At 36.4% G+C, this 13,716-nt stretch overlaps 1 pseudogene across 1 annotated transcript in view; it reads left to right on the forward strand.

Moving 5' to 3' along the window:
- The first annotated feature begins 2,894 nt into the window (after window positions 1-2,894).
- LOC143404324 (glycogen debranching enzyme-like) overlaps window positions 2,895-13,716 on the forward strand; it is a 53,912-nt pseudogene continuing 43,090 nt past the window's right edge. Inside the window, exons 1-4 of the transcript XR_013091918.1 lie at window positions 2,895-2,910; window positions 3,010-3,190; window positions 3,714-3,880; window positions 4,749-4,952. The product of XR_013091918.1 is annotated as a glycogen debranching enzyme-like (transcript). The remainder of the gene's footprint in view (window positions 2,911-3,009; window positions 3,191-3,713; window positions 3,881-4,748; window positions 4,953-13,716) is intronic.

Genomic DNA, 13,716 nt, shown 5'->3' on the forward strand with positions numbered 1-13,716 from the left:
CAACTATTCATCCATTAAAGTTTTAAATAAATTACAGCAATTCTGCCATACCTTCAGGCTCCACTTATAATTCTAGTTATCTTGCTGTTTTCATCACATCTGCAATCACTTACATCACTGAAGTCTTAAGCCCTCAGAGTCATCCATGAGGATTGAACTACACTTTTTTCAAATGCCTTTTAAACTTGATATTTTGACCTCTTTCCATGTATCGTGAATGTTCTTAGAAGCACCTAGAATGGCAAATCCTTTTGAGAAGTTTTCAGTTTACCCAGATCCATCACTATTGATGGCAACTTTAGTCTTACAAAATTTATTTCTTAAATAATAAAGACTTACCAGGGCACAATGGTACATACACATCTTTAATTCCAGAAACTCAGCTGGCTGAAGCAAGAGGTAGATCACAAGTTCGAGGCCAGTTTGAGCAACTTAGTGAGATCCTGCCTCAAAACAAAACAGAAATTTAAAAGCAAGGGCTGGGGATATCACTAAGAGAACTTCCCTGGGTTCAATCCCTAGTACCACTCAATACATACATATATTTGTACTTAACAGTCAGAATTATTCCTTGATCCATGGGCTACAGAATGAACGCTTTTTTAAACAGGCATGCAAATATTAATCTCATTGTACTTCTGTGTCAGAACTCTGATATGACCAGGTGCATTGTCAATGAGCAGTAATATTTTGAAAAGAAACTTTTTTTTTCCTGAGCAGTAGGTCTCAAGAGTGGGTTTAAAAATATTCAGTAAACCATGTTGTAAACAGATGTGCTATCATCCAGGCTTTGCTGTTCTACTTATAGAATACAGTCAAAGTAGATATAGTGTAATTCCTAGGGTTCCTAGGATTCTCAGAATGGTGAGTACTGACTTCGACATAAATTCACCAGTTGCATAAGCCCTAACAAGTGTCAGCTTGCCTCTGAAGCCATGCATTGACTTCTCTGTAGCTATGAAAAACTCCTAGATGGCACTGTAAGACTGTTTCATCTACATGTAAAATCTGTTTAATGTAGCCACCTTCATCTTCATCAATAATCTTAGATCTTCATACTGCAGCTGCCACCTTGGAATCTGCTTTGATTTTTATATTAGGATATCTTCTTTCCTTAAACCTCATGAGCCCACCTGTGCTAACTTCAACCTTTTCTTACTTCCCTTAGCTTTCATAGAATTGAAAATAGTTAGGGTCTTGCTCTGGACTAGGCTTTTGCTGAAGGGAATATTGTGGCTCATTTAATCTTCTATTCAGACCATTAAATCTTTTTCCATATTCAGCATTAAGGCTATTTTCCTCCTTTATTTACATATTCATGGGAACAACACTAATAATTTCCTTCAAGAACTTTTTCTTTGTGTTCTCATTCTGATAAGAGAAGCCAAAATACTTACAGTGGCCTAGAAGGTCTGTATGATCTAATTACCTGTTTACTTTCTTTTTCCTTTCCCTCACCTTATCCCAACCCAGCTATACTAAGATGCTTGTTATTTCTGAAACCAGCACATACTTAAATACTAGTTGTATTGTCCTGTTTTCTTCGCATAGTCAGTGCTTTCCCTAGATGGCCATAATAGAGATGTGACCAATTACCTTACTTCTCTCACACCCTTTAGCTTCTCAATTACCATCCTGTTTAAAATTTCTGCCACCACATTAACATCTTTCCTCTCCTCCGTTGTCCTTAAAATGCTTATTTCCCTTTTTTTTCTCAATATATGTCCCCTCCTTTACTTATTTATTTGTGAAGTTCATTGTTTAATATGCTCTTTCCTCTCTAGAACTCCAGCACTGCAAGGGTGGAATAATTTTCTATTTTGTTCCCTATAGGTGCTCAGTCTTTAATGTTTTATTATTTTATTGGCTATTTAATAAATCAGTCATTATAACTATTAGTATTTCCTATCTTCTCAAAAATATTCCTTAAGTATTAAAAAATATACTTAACTAAATTTCCTGCTGCCTTCAGTTTTTTTGCCTATCATTAATTGGGATATATCATATTTAGAAGCTTTATATTCATAACAGACTACAGTGTAGTCAAAACTTTCACATTCTAACAATTGTAACAAAAGTTCAAAGTCTTCCTTAAACTGACCAAAACTCTTCAACAGTAAAGTTTTAACTATAATGGGGTTTTGTTGTTGTTGCCTTTAATGAGAAGTACTTGTAATAAAAGTCTCAGGTATAGTTTAATAGAAATAGTATGACTTGGGAAAGAATGGGAATATCTTGGGTGTCAGGATTCCAACAAAGATTTTAATAACTAAATCATGATGAGTAGGGATAGAAGTTCATGTGAAGGTTCATGTACTCACTCAGAAGAACCAATGTGTACTTCCCTTCTGATTCTACATTCAATGATGTGGCTTCAATAGCTTTAGATTACCCATGGTGGAATTGTTCTTATCAAGAAGTCAACAAGTACTACAAGTTAGTGTTTCCCACCACCCCAGCCAGTTGGTACATCTTTGTTAGCATACCACTGTATTTCAGCAGATATCAATATGGGGCTCACATGCCTTCAGAATTGTGAAAAGTTCAAACTCTGCCTCTTTTGAGTTTGACTTCTTTCACTGAAGACTTGTTTTCTTTGTAGAGTAGGATAGTTGTCCCAGTATACCTCCCAAGTTTTATATACAATCTCATACTCTTGACACCATAGAGAAACTCACTTTCTCTGCTGCAGTTTGAAAAATACTGAACAACATCTTCACTCAGATGCCCACCTCTGCACAAGTCAATTTAGGGGTGAGGGTAGGGTGCTGTGAGGGATTGAGGAGATCAATATAAATAAGGATGTCAGAATTTTCACATCTTAAAGTAACTATGTGAATAGGAATCAGTTTACAGGGAAAGAAACAGGACATTGTGAAGCAGATGGTTCCACAATGTTTACTATATTTGGTAAAACAAAATGCAGCTAAATCAGAATCTTAGTTTTTATAATTCTTTAAATAAAACAGTATTTTTAACATAATTTTTTAAAATATGTTTTTTATTTAGGGTTTGAACTACAGTTCCGATTAGGCCCAACTTTGCAGGGTAAAGCAGTTACTGTGTATACAAACTACCCATTTCCTGGAGAAACATTTAATAGAGAAAAATTCCGTTCCTTGGATTGGGAAAATCTGACAGAAAGAGAAGATGATTCTGATAAATATTGTAAACTTAATCTGCAACAATCGTAAGGGTAAGTGAAGTTAGGTGTTCTGTAAACGGGGAAAAAAAGTTAATTCATTGTAAAACTTGAAGTTATGTAATTTATAAAAAGTTATCAACCATGGCAGTATAATTTTTATGTTGCTTTTTGAGATACAAATAGAATATGGCTCCTCAATTTCTATGAGATTATCCAGTCTTTTCCTACAACCTGATTATAGGATGATATTTATTTAAGTGTGCTGGCTATTTCTGATAAATTCTAGTACATTTGTTTTTCATTAAAACAACATTATTAGATATTATGTATATTGTATGTGGAATAATTATATAGTAATTGTGCAATGTAGTATTAACTGTGTAATAATGCAGAATGGGTAAAAAATTGCTTTCCATTAAGTTTTGTTGCAACTTTGTAAATTATTGTATGTGTTAGAAATAATATAATTTTAAATAGGATAGCTCCTTCCAGTTATTCAGATACTAGAAAAATCTCACTTTTTCCTTCTCATTAAATGGAAAGTTTTAATTTTGCTTTTTTTCCTTAGAAATGAGAAAAGTGGTGGAGGTTACATAGTTGTGGACCCTGTTTTACGTGTTGGCAGTGATGATCACGTGTTACCCTTGGACTGTGTTACTCTCCAGACATTCTTAGCCAAGTGTTTAGGACCTTTGGATGAATGGGAAGACAGACTGAGGTTTGCAAAAGAGTCAGGTGATGTCAGCTTGGTTTCTTTTCCTTTTCTTTTTTAAAATAAATGTAATTATCCTCTGAAATACAGATTTCAGAGGTTTTGCTCCTACTTCTAATTTCACCTCTTAATATATTTAGTAATTATATGAACCACATGAAAATAGAACCATATGAAAATTTTTAAAGTTGACCCTTTTTAATCCATAAAAATGTCAAGTTATGTGGTTCAACTTAAGGACATCTATGATAAAATGTGATTATTGTTATTTCTGAGATTTTTTGCTTTGACATATAAAACCAGTAGCAAACTATTAAAATGTAGAGGAAATATATTATTATATAATTTTAATTAATAAATATTGACTTTTCACATGGAAGGCATGAGCTGCCAACAATACTTACAATAAGATAAAACTTATTTTACTCTTACATAAAATAGGAGTAACATTAATTTTCTATTTTCAAGTTAAATGTAGGATGAAGAAAGGAATGAAAAGTTCACTGGCATAACTATGTACTATAATTACTGTGAAACATTAAAATTAGGAGATGAGTATATACTGATATTTTTGTGTATAAATATATCTATTCAACAAATAGAAATTGAATCCCTAATAATAACTAAGCATTGTTTTGTGATTTTTTTAGTACACTATTTTATTACCCTGGTCCTGTATATGAGGACACTAATATTCTGAAAGATATAAGTGGACTTGCTTAAAGTCTCTTTCGGTACAGCTAGAATTTGAACCTAAGTCGTTGACTCCTTTTCCAATAGCATGGTAGCCTTTTTATTTTACTTAAGAAAGTTTACATTGATATTTTTCTTAATTTTAGGTTGGTTTTGTTTGTTTTTTCTTACAGTGGTCTTTGTTGTCTTGCTTTTCAGGTTACAACATGATTCATTTCACCCCACTGCAGACACTCAGACTATCTAGGTCTTGCTACTCCCTGGCTGATCAGTTAGAATTAAATCCTGATTTCTCAAGACCTAATAAAAAGTATACATGGCATGATGTTGGACAGGTCGTGGAAAAACTGAAAAAAGAATGGAATATTCTTTGTATTACAGATGTTGTCTACAATCATACTGGTATGAACTTCATTAATTTTGATGAGAATATTAAATTCTGATTATTTCATTCCTCGATATTTTAAATAACAGTTTGTTTCAGTGATGGGAACTGAACTCAGGGCTTCAAAACTGTTAGGCAAGCATTTCAGCATCAAGCCACATCCTCATTCCTTATATAATGTAAATTTTATAGACATACATGATGATAATGTCATTCAACTTCAAATATCACTGTATATAGTATCACTTTTTTTGTTCTAAGAAAACAGTGCTAGTTGAGGATATAGTCAATATATAATTTGTATGTGATGTTTATAAAAAGAGTCATGATAGAAAGGACCTAATAATCATATTTCAACATAGAGTATTAATACTTTCCAGACTAACAAACATATTCTGTATAGCAAAATATCTGGTACTATAGCATGTATGAAAAGAACTACATGATTTCTACTTAATTATCAGTAAACTCTCAGAAGTTATATCCTTCACGTATTAAAAGAGCTTTAGATCATCTCCAGCACCAAAAAAGATGATTTTTGTTCCCAAGATACCTTAGCTATGTAGAGTTCTATAAAATGTACCAAATTTTCTCAACTGATGATCTTCAAGGAGATAGTTATTCCTCTTACCTGTCGTAGCAACTGAGTCTGGACTGATGATGCCTCTGGGCATGTATTCAGTTTAACCCATTATACCTTACAAAATATTCTGTGGGCCACAATGTTGAAGAGTGTGGAGAGCACTAATTTGCATATATATAGAACAGGAATTCTGGATGGTTCAAAAATTCAAGAAATTTCATGAGGTATTTTCCAAGTAAACATAGAAATTATGAAGATACTTAAAAAATTTATTGATCTATTTCATCAATATAGATGATAATCTCCAACAATAGCAGCAAAATTAGGTTGAAAAAATAGATATATTCTAACATTGGGTGTTTCTTTGTGTTCCTGGAAACCAGGTTTCAAAATCTACAGTGAAGCCATTGTAATCTAAACAACTAAGTATTCATTACTTATAAAATTGACAGTATTGGTAATTACTTAGGCATCTATAATATTATTTATGTCAAATTCATCAAATCATGTGATGGCATTGTATTAGTTACAAATGGTAAAAGTTAGAATATGGCTTAGGTAGCTGTAACACAGAGACAGAAAAAGTGACTTAACATTGAGATTGTATGTAGATTTTACAAAAGATTAGGTAGGCATTTCAGGACTACAGTACTAGCTCAATGTGCAGGGAAAGGAGGCTGTTTCTCTTGTAGCTCTGCTGTCTCCATTGCTTTGCTTACAGCTCTTAATCAAACATGGCTGCTCCAATTTCTGTGTCATATCCCACCCAGAGAAGATGGTAAAGGGAAGCTATGCCTTCTAAGTGCATGGTCTAGTATATGTGTTACTATTGATCATATTGCGAGACAATTACTGTTCTTACATTAGATAAATGCTCTCTATATGCTAAATGTTCACAGGATAATTTTCAGAGACTTTAGATGATTGTATTTTATAATTCTCACTAATTGTTTTGCTGGGGATAGTACTTGCTGAGTTCTATACTACTGCACTCCAGAAGTCTATAGAATGGATTTCTCTTTCATGTAAAATTAGAAAAATACTCACACTACCTAATGTTTAGAATTCTTTCACTTACCACTTGATTTTGTATCAAAATATTGAGAAAATAAATAGAGTTTTAAGATTTTACCCTTCAAAACAATTGGGTAGAATCAGACATGAAGAGGGCCAGCCTCTTAGGAATCTGAGGCAGAAAGATTGTTTGAGCCTACTAATTCAAGACCAGTTAGGGCAACATATCAAAAGAAAAAAAAAATCAGAATATCCTTGTCATTTGTCCTTAACATACATATCTGTGTGTGTGTGTGTGTGTGTGTGTGTGTGTTTGTGTGTGTGTGCGCGCCTCAGAATCAAACCTAGGGCCTTGCTCATGAGACTCTACCACTAGGTTACATCACCAGTAAATGAAAATCCTAATGGGATACAGATATGACTACATTTTGTCTTTTTAACTTGAATTTTAGTGAATGTGATGATAAATCTAGGGGGAAGTATTTTGGTACCAATTTGGAGAACTATCAGTTTAACTATTTATTTATTATTATTTTTTTTGGCAGTACTTGGGCCTTGTGCATTTTTTTAAAATTAATTTTTATTGTTGGTTGTTCAAAACATTACATAGTTCTTGATATATCATATTTCACACTTTGATTCAAGTGGGATATGAACTCCCATTTTTACCCCGTATACAGATTGCAGAATCACATCAGTTACACATCCATTGATTTACATATTGCCATACTAGTATCTGTTGTATTCTGCTGCCTTTCCTATCTTCTACCATTCCCCCTCCCCCCTCCCCTCCCTTCTACTCTCTCTACCCCCTCTACTGTAATTCATTTCTCCCCCTTATATTTTTTTCCCTTTCCCCTCACTTCCTCTTGTATTTAATTTTGTTTACTTCTGAGGGTCTCCTTCCATTTCCATGCAATTTCCCTTCTCTCCCCCTTTCCCTCCCACCTCTCATCCCTGTTTAATGTTAATCTTCTTCTCATGCTCTTCGTCCCTACTCTGTTCTTAGTTACTCTCCTTATATCAAAGAAGACATTTGGCATTTGTTTTTAAGGGATTGGCTAGCTTCACTTAGCATAATCTGCTCTAATGTCATCCATTTCCCTGCAAATTCTATGATTTTGTCATTTTTTAATGCAGAGTAATACTCCATTGTGTATAAATGCCACATTTTCTTTATCCATTCGTCTATTGAAGGGCATCTAGGTTGGTTCCACAGTCTTGCTATTGTGAATTGTGCTGCTATGAACATGGATGTAGCAGTGTCCCTGTAGTATGCTCTTTTTAGGTATTTAGGGAATAGACCGAGAAGGGGAATAGCTGGGTCAAATGGTGGTTCCATTCCCAACTTTCCAAGAAATCTCCATACTGCTTTCGAAATTGGCCGCACCAATTTGCAGTCCCACCAGCAATGTACAAGTGAACACTTTTCCCCACATCCTCGCCAGCACTTGTTGTTGTTTGACTTCTTAATGGTTGCCAATCTTACTGGAGTGAGATGGTATCTTAGCGTTGTTTTGATTTGCATTTCTCTGACTGCTAGAGATGGTGAGCATTTTTTCATGTACTTGTTGATTGATTGTATGTCCTCCTCTGAGAAATGTCTGTTCAGGTCCTTGGCCCATTTGTTTCTTTTACTGAGAAAAAACTTTTTAGTTTGAGTAAGTCCCATTTGTTGATTCTAGTTATTAACTCTTGTGCTATGGGTGTCCTATTAAGGAATTTGGAGCCCGACCCCACAGTATGTAGATCATAGCCAACTTTTTCTTCTATCAGACACCGTGTCTCTGGTTTGATATCAAGTTCCTTGATCCACTTTGAGTTAACTTTTGTGCATGGGGAGAGAAAGGGATTCAGTTTCATTTTGTTGCATATGGATTTCCAGTTTTCCCAGCACCATTTGTTGAAGATGCTATCCTTCCTCCATTGCATGCTTTTAGCCCCTTTATCAAATATAAGATAGTTGTAGTTTTGTGGATTGGTTTCTGTGTCCTCTATTCTGTAACATTGGTCCACCCACCTGTTTTGGTACCAGTACCATGCTGTTTTTGTTACTATTGCTCTGTAGTATAGTTTGAAGTCTGGTATAGCTATACCGCCTGATTCACACTTCCTGCTTAGCATTGTTTTTGCTATTCTGGGTCTTTTATTTTTCCATATGAATTTCATGATTGCTTTCTCTATTTCTACAAGAAATGCCATTGGGATTTTGATTGGCATTGCATTAAACCTATAGAGAACTTTTGGTAATATCGCCATTTTGATGATGTTAGTTCTACCTATCCATGAACAGGGTATATTTTTCCATCTTCTAAGATCTTCTTCTATTTCTTTCTTTAGGGTTCTGTAGTTTTCATTGTATAAGTCTTTCACCTCTTTTGTTAGGTTGATTCCCAAGTATTTTATTTTTTTTGAGGATATTGTGAATGGGGTGGTTGTTCTCATTTCCATTTCAGAGGATTTGTCGCTGATATACAGGAATGCCTTTGATTTATGCATGTTGATTTTATATCCTGCCACTTTGCTGAATTCATTTATTAGCTCTAATAGTTTCTTTGTAGACCCTTTTGGGTCTGCTAGGTATAGAATCATGTCATCTGCAAATAGTGATAATTTAAGTTCTTCTTTTCCTATTTTTATGCCTTTAATTTCTTTCATCTGTCTAATTGTTCTGGCCAGTGACTCGAGAACTATGTTGAACAGAAGTGGTGAGAGAGGGCATCCCTGTGTTGTTCCAGATTTTAGAGGGAATGCCTTCAGTTTTTCTCCATTCAGAATGATGCTAGCCTGAGGCTTAGCATAGATTGCTTTTACAATATTGAGGTATGTTCCTGTTATCCCTAGTTTTTCTAGAGTTTTGAACATAAAGGGATGCTGTACTTTGTCGAATGCTTTTTCTGCATCTATTGAGATGATCATATGGTTCTTAATTTTAAGCCTATTGATGTGGTGAATAACATTTATTGATTTCCGTATATTGAACCAGCCTTGCATCCCAGGGATAAATCCTACCTGATCATGGTGCACAATTTTTTTGATATGTTTTTGTATCCGATTCGCCAGAATTTTATTGAGGATTCTTGCATCTAGGTTCATTAGAGATATTGGTCTGTAGTTTTCCTTCTTTGAAGTGTCTTTGTCTGGTTTAGGAATCAGGGTGACGTTGGCCTCGTAGAATGAATTTGGAAGTTCTCCCTCTTTTTCTATTTCCTGAAATAGCTTCAAAAGTATTGGTATTATTTCCTCTTTAAAGGTTTTGTAAAACTCTACTGTATACCCATCGGTCCTGGGCTTTTCTTAGTTGGTAGTCTTTTGATAGTTTCTTCTATTTCCTCAATTGATATTGGTCTGTTTAGGTTGTCAATATCCTCCTGACTCAATCTGGGCAGATCATATGACTTAAGAAATTTATCGATGCCTTCACTATCTTCTATTTTATTGGAGTATAAGGATTCAAAATAATTTCTGATTATCTTCTGTATTTCTGAAGTGTCTGTTGTGATGTTGCCTTTTTTATCCCATATGCTAGTAATTTGAGTTCTCTCTCTTCTTCTCTTCATTAGCATGGCTAAGGGTCTGTCAATTTTATTTATTTTTTCAAAGAACCAACTTTTAGTTTTGTCAATTTTTTCAATTGTTTCTTTTGTTTCAATTTCATTAATTTCAGCTCTGATTTTAATTATTTCTTGCCTTCTACTTCTTTTGCTGTTGTTTTGCTCTTCTTTTTCTAGGATTTTGAGATGAAGTATTAGATCATTTATTTGTTGGTTTTTTCTTTTTTTAAGGAATGAAGTCCAAGCAATGAATTTTCCTCTTAGAACTGCTTTCAATTTGTCCCATAGATTCCGATATGTTGTGTCTGTGTTTTTATTTATCTCTAAGAATTTTTTAATTTCCTCCTTGATGTCTTCTATAACCCATTGATCATTCAGTAACCTATTGTTCATTCTCCAAGTGATGCATGATTTTTCCTTACTTCTTTTATCGTTGATTTTCAGTTTCATTTCATTATGATCAGATAAGATGCATGGTATAATCTCTACTCCTTTATATTGTCTAAGAGTTGCCCTGTGACATAATATATGATCTATTTTTGAGAAGGATCCATGTGCTGCTGAGAAAAAAGTGTAACTGCTTGATGTTGGGTAGTATATTCTATATATGTCAATTAAGTCTAGGTTATTAATTATGTTATTGAGTTCTATAGTTTCCTTATTCAACTTTTGTTTGGAAGATCTGTCCAGTGGTGAGAGAGGTGTGCTGAAGTCTCCCATGATTATTGTATGGTGGTCTATTAGACTCTTGAACTTGAGAAAAGTTTGTTTGATGAACATAGCTGCACCATTGTTTGGGGCATATATATTTATGATTGTTATGTCTTGTTGGTGTATGGTTCCCTTGAGCAGTATGTAGTGTCCCTCTTTATCCCTTTTGATAAACTTTGGCTTGAAATCTATTTTATTTGATATGAGTATGGACACTCCTGCTTGTTTCCGAAGTCCATATGAGTGATATGATTTTTTCCAACCTTTCACCTTCAGTCTATGTATGTCTTTTCCTATCAAATGCGTCTCCTGAAGGCAGCATATTGTTGGGTCTTGTTTTGTGATCCATTCTACTAGCCTGTGTCTCTTAATTGGTGAGTTTAAGCCATTAACATTTAGGGTTATTATTGAGATATGGGTTGTTCTTCCAGCCATATTTGATTATTTATGTTACTAAACTTGGTTTGTTTTCCTCTTTGATTATCTCCCCCCCCCGCTTTACTGTACTACCTCCTGTTGTTGGTTTTCATTGATATTTTCCATTTCCTCTTCCTGTAATATTTTGCCGAGGATGTTTTGAAGAGATGGTTTTCTAGCTGCAAATTCTTTTAACTTTTGTTTATCGTGAAAGGTTTTAATTTCATCTTCCATCCTGAAGCTTAATTTCGCTGAATACACAATTCTTGGTTGGAACCCATTTTCTTTCAGTGTTTGAAATATGTTATTCCAGGATCTTCTAGCTTTCAGAGTCTGTGTTGAAAGATCAGCTGTTATCCTGATTGGGTTACCCCTAAATGTAATCTGCTTCTTTTCTCTTGTAGCTTTTAAAATTCTCTCCTTGTTCTGTATGTTGGGCATCTTCATTATAATGTGTCTAGGTGTGGATCTCTTATGATTTTGCACATTCGGCTTCCCGTAGGCTTCTAGGATTTGGGATTCTGTCTCATTCTTCAAGTCTGGGAAGTTTTCTCATATTATTTCATTGAATAGATTGCTCATTCCTTTGGTTTGGACCTCTATACCTTCCTGTATCCCAATGACTCTTAAGTTTGGTCTCTTTATGTTATCCCATATTTCTTGGATTTTCTGCTCATGGTTTCTTAACAGTCTTGCTGAGCTGTCTATGTTCTTTTCAAGTTGAAATACTTTGTCTTTATTGTCTGATGTTCTATCTTCTAAGTGTTCTACTCTGCTGGTAGTATTCTCAGTTGAGTTTTTAAGTTGGTTTACTGCTTCCTGCATTTCTAGGATTTCTGTTTGTTTGTTTTTTATAACCTCTATCTCCCTGTATAATTGATCCTTTGCTTCTTGGATTTGTTTATGTAATTCATTGTCGAAGTGGTCGCAGTGGTCTTTCATTGTCTGATTTTGCTGTCTAATGTCTTCCTTGAGACTCCAGATCATCTGAAGCATGTACATCCTGAATTCTTTATCTGACATTCCATCTGCTGCAGCTATTACCTCTTCTAAAGTTGAGTTGACCTGCATTGCTTGTGGTCCTTTCTTTCCTTGTCTTTTCATACTGTTCGCATTTTTTTCTGCTTGGTGAAACTGTTGTGTTATTGATTTTTCCCCCTATATATTTATATTGCTCTTGTATAGTTGCAAAGTCTCCCTCACAGGCGCTGGTAGTGGCTCCGCCCCTCCTCCATTTGGGGCAATGTGTCTACCAAGCCGGCAGGCCGCTGGGCCTGTTCTTTTGGTGGTCGCAGGTCCGCCTACCTTGCAGGCGCGGGCGGCGGCTCTGACCCTCTGCAGGCCGCTGGACCTGTTCTGCCAGTGGGTCGCAGGTCCGCCTACCTTGAAGGCCCGGGCAGCGGCTCTGTCCCTCCACGGGCCGCTAGGCCTGTTCTGTCTGTCGGTTGCAAGTCTGTCTACCTAGCAGGAGCTGGTGGTGACTCTGCCCCTCTCCCAACCGAGGCGATGGCGGGCCACTGGGTCTGTTCTGCCTGTGGGTCGCAGGTCCGCCTACCTTGCAGGTGCGGGGAGCGGCTCTGCCCCTCCGCGGGTTGTTGGGCCAGTTCTGCCCGTGGGTCGCAGGTCAGCGTACCTTGCAGGCGCGGGCGGTGGCTCTGACCCTCTGTAGGCCGCTGGGTCTGTTCTGTCTGTCGGTTGCAGGCCTGTCTACCTTGTATGTGCTAGTGGCGGCTCTGCCTCTCCCCCAACCGGGGCGAAGGCAGGCCGCTGGGCCTGTTCTTTCGGTGGTTGCAGGTCCGCCTTCCTTGCAGGCGTGGGCGGCGGCTCTGACTCTCTGCAGGCCGCTGGGCCTGTTCTGCTGGTGGGTCGCAAGTCCGCCTACCTTGCAGGTGCGGGGGGGGCGGCGCGGGGGGCGGCTCAACCCCTCCGCGGGCCGCTGGGTCTGTTCTGTCTGTCGGTTGCAGGTGTGTCTCGGCTTGTGCATTCTAAGTAAGTTATTCTACCACTGAGCTATATCCCCAGCCCTTTTTATTTTATTTTGAGACAGGGTCTAACTAAGTTGCCCATGCTGGCTTATAACCTCTTGATCCTCCTGTTTCAGCCTCTTACATAGCTAAGATTACAGATGTGCACACCAAGCTGGGCTTTAATTTCACTTTTATTATATTATCTCTGCTCCTTATATATCCTGAATTCACCTAAGTGTTTATTTATTGTGGGTATAAATAAATAATAACTAAATTGCTTACTAACTAAATGACAGAAACTAAAAATGATACTGATTCTAAAATTCTGTAAGAGTGCTCACTGAGTAAATAAGACACAAACATGGTCATCTCATCAGCACAGCAAAGTGGTCACAATTGCAGATTCTGAAGAGAGACTTACATTAATTCCTCTGGCCAAATTACTCAACCCTTGAGCCTTAGTTCCTCCTCTATGAGAGGAACATAACAGTATGTTCTGTATTGTGTGAGAGGAAATGAAGAATAACAAAGTATA

The sequence above is a fragment of the Callospermophilus lateralis genome, chromosome 7 (assembly GCF_048772815.1).
Source record: "Callospermophilus lateralis isolate mCalLat2 chromosome 7, mCalLat2.hap1, whole genome shotgun sequence".
NCBI lineage: Eukaryota > Metazoa > Chordata > Mammalia > Rodentia > Sciuridae > Callospermophilus > Callospermophilus lateralis.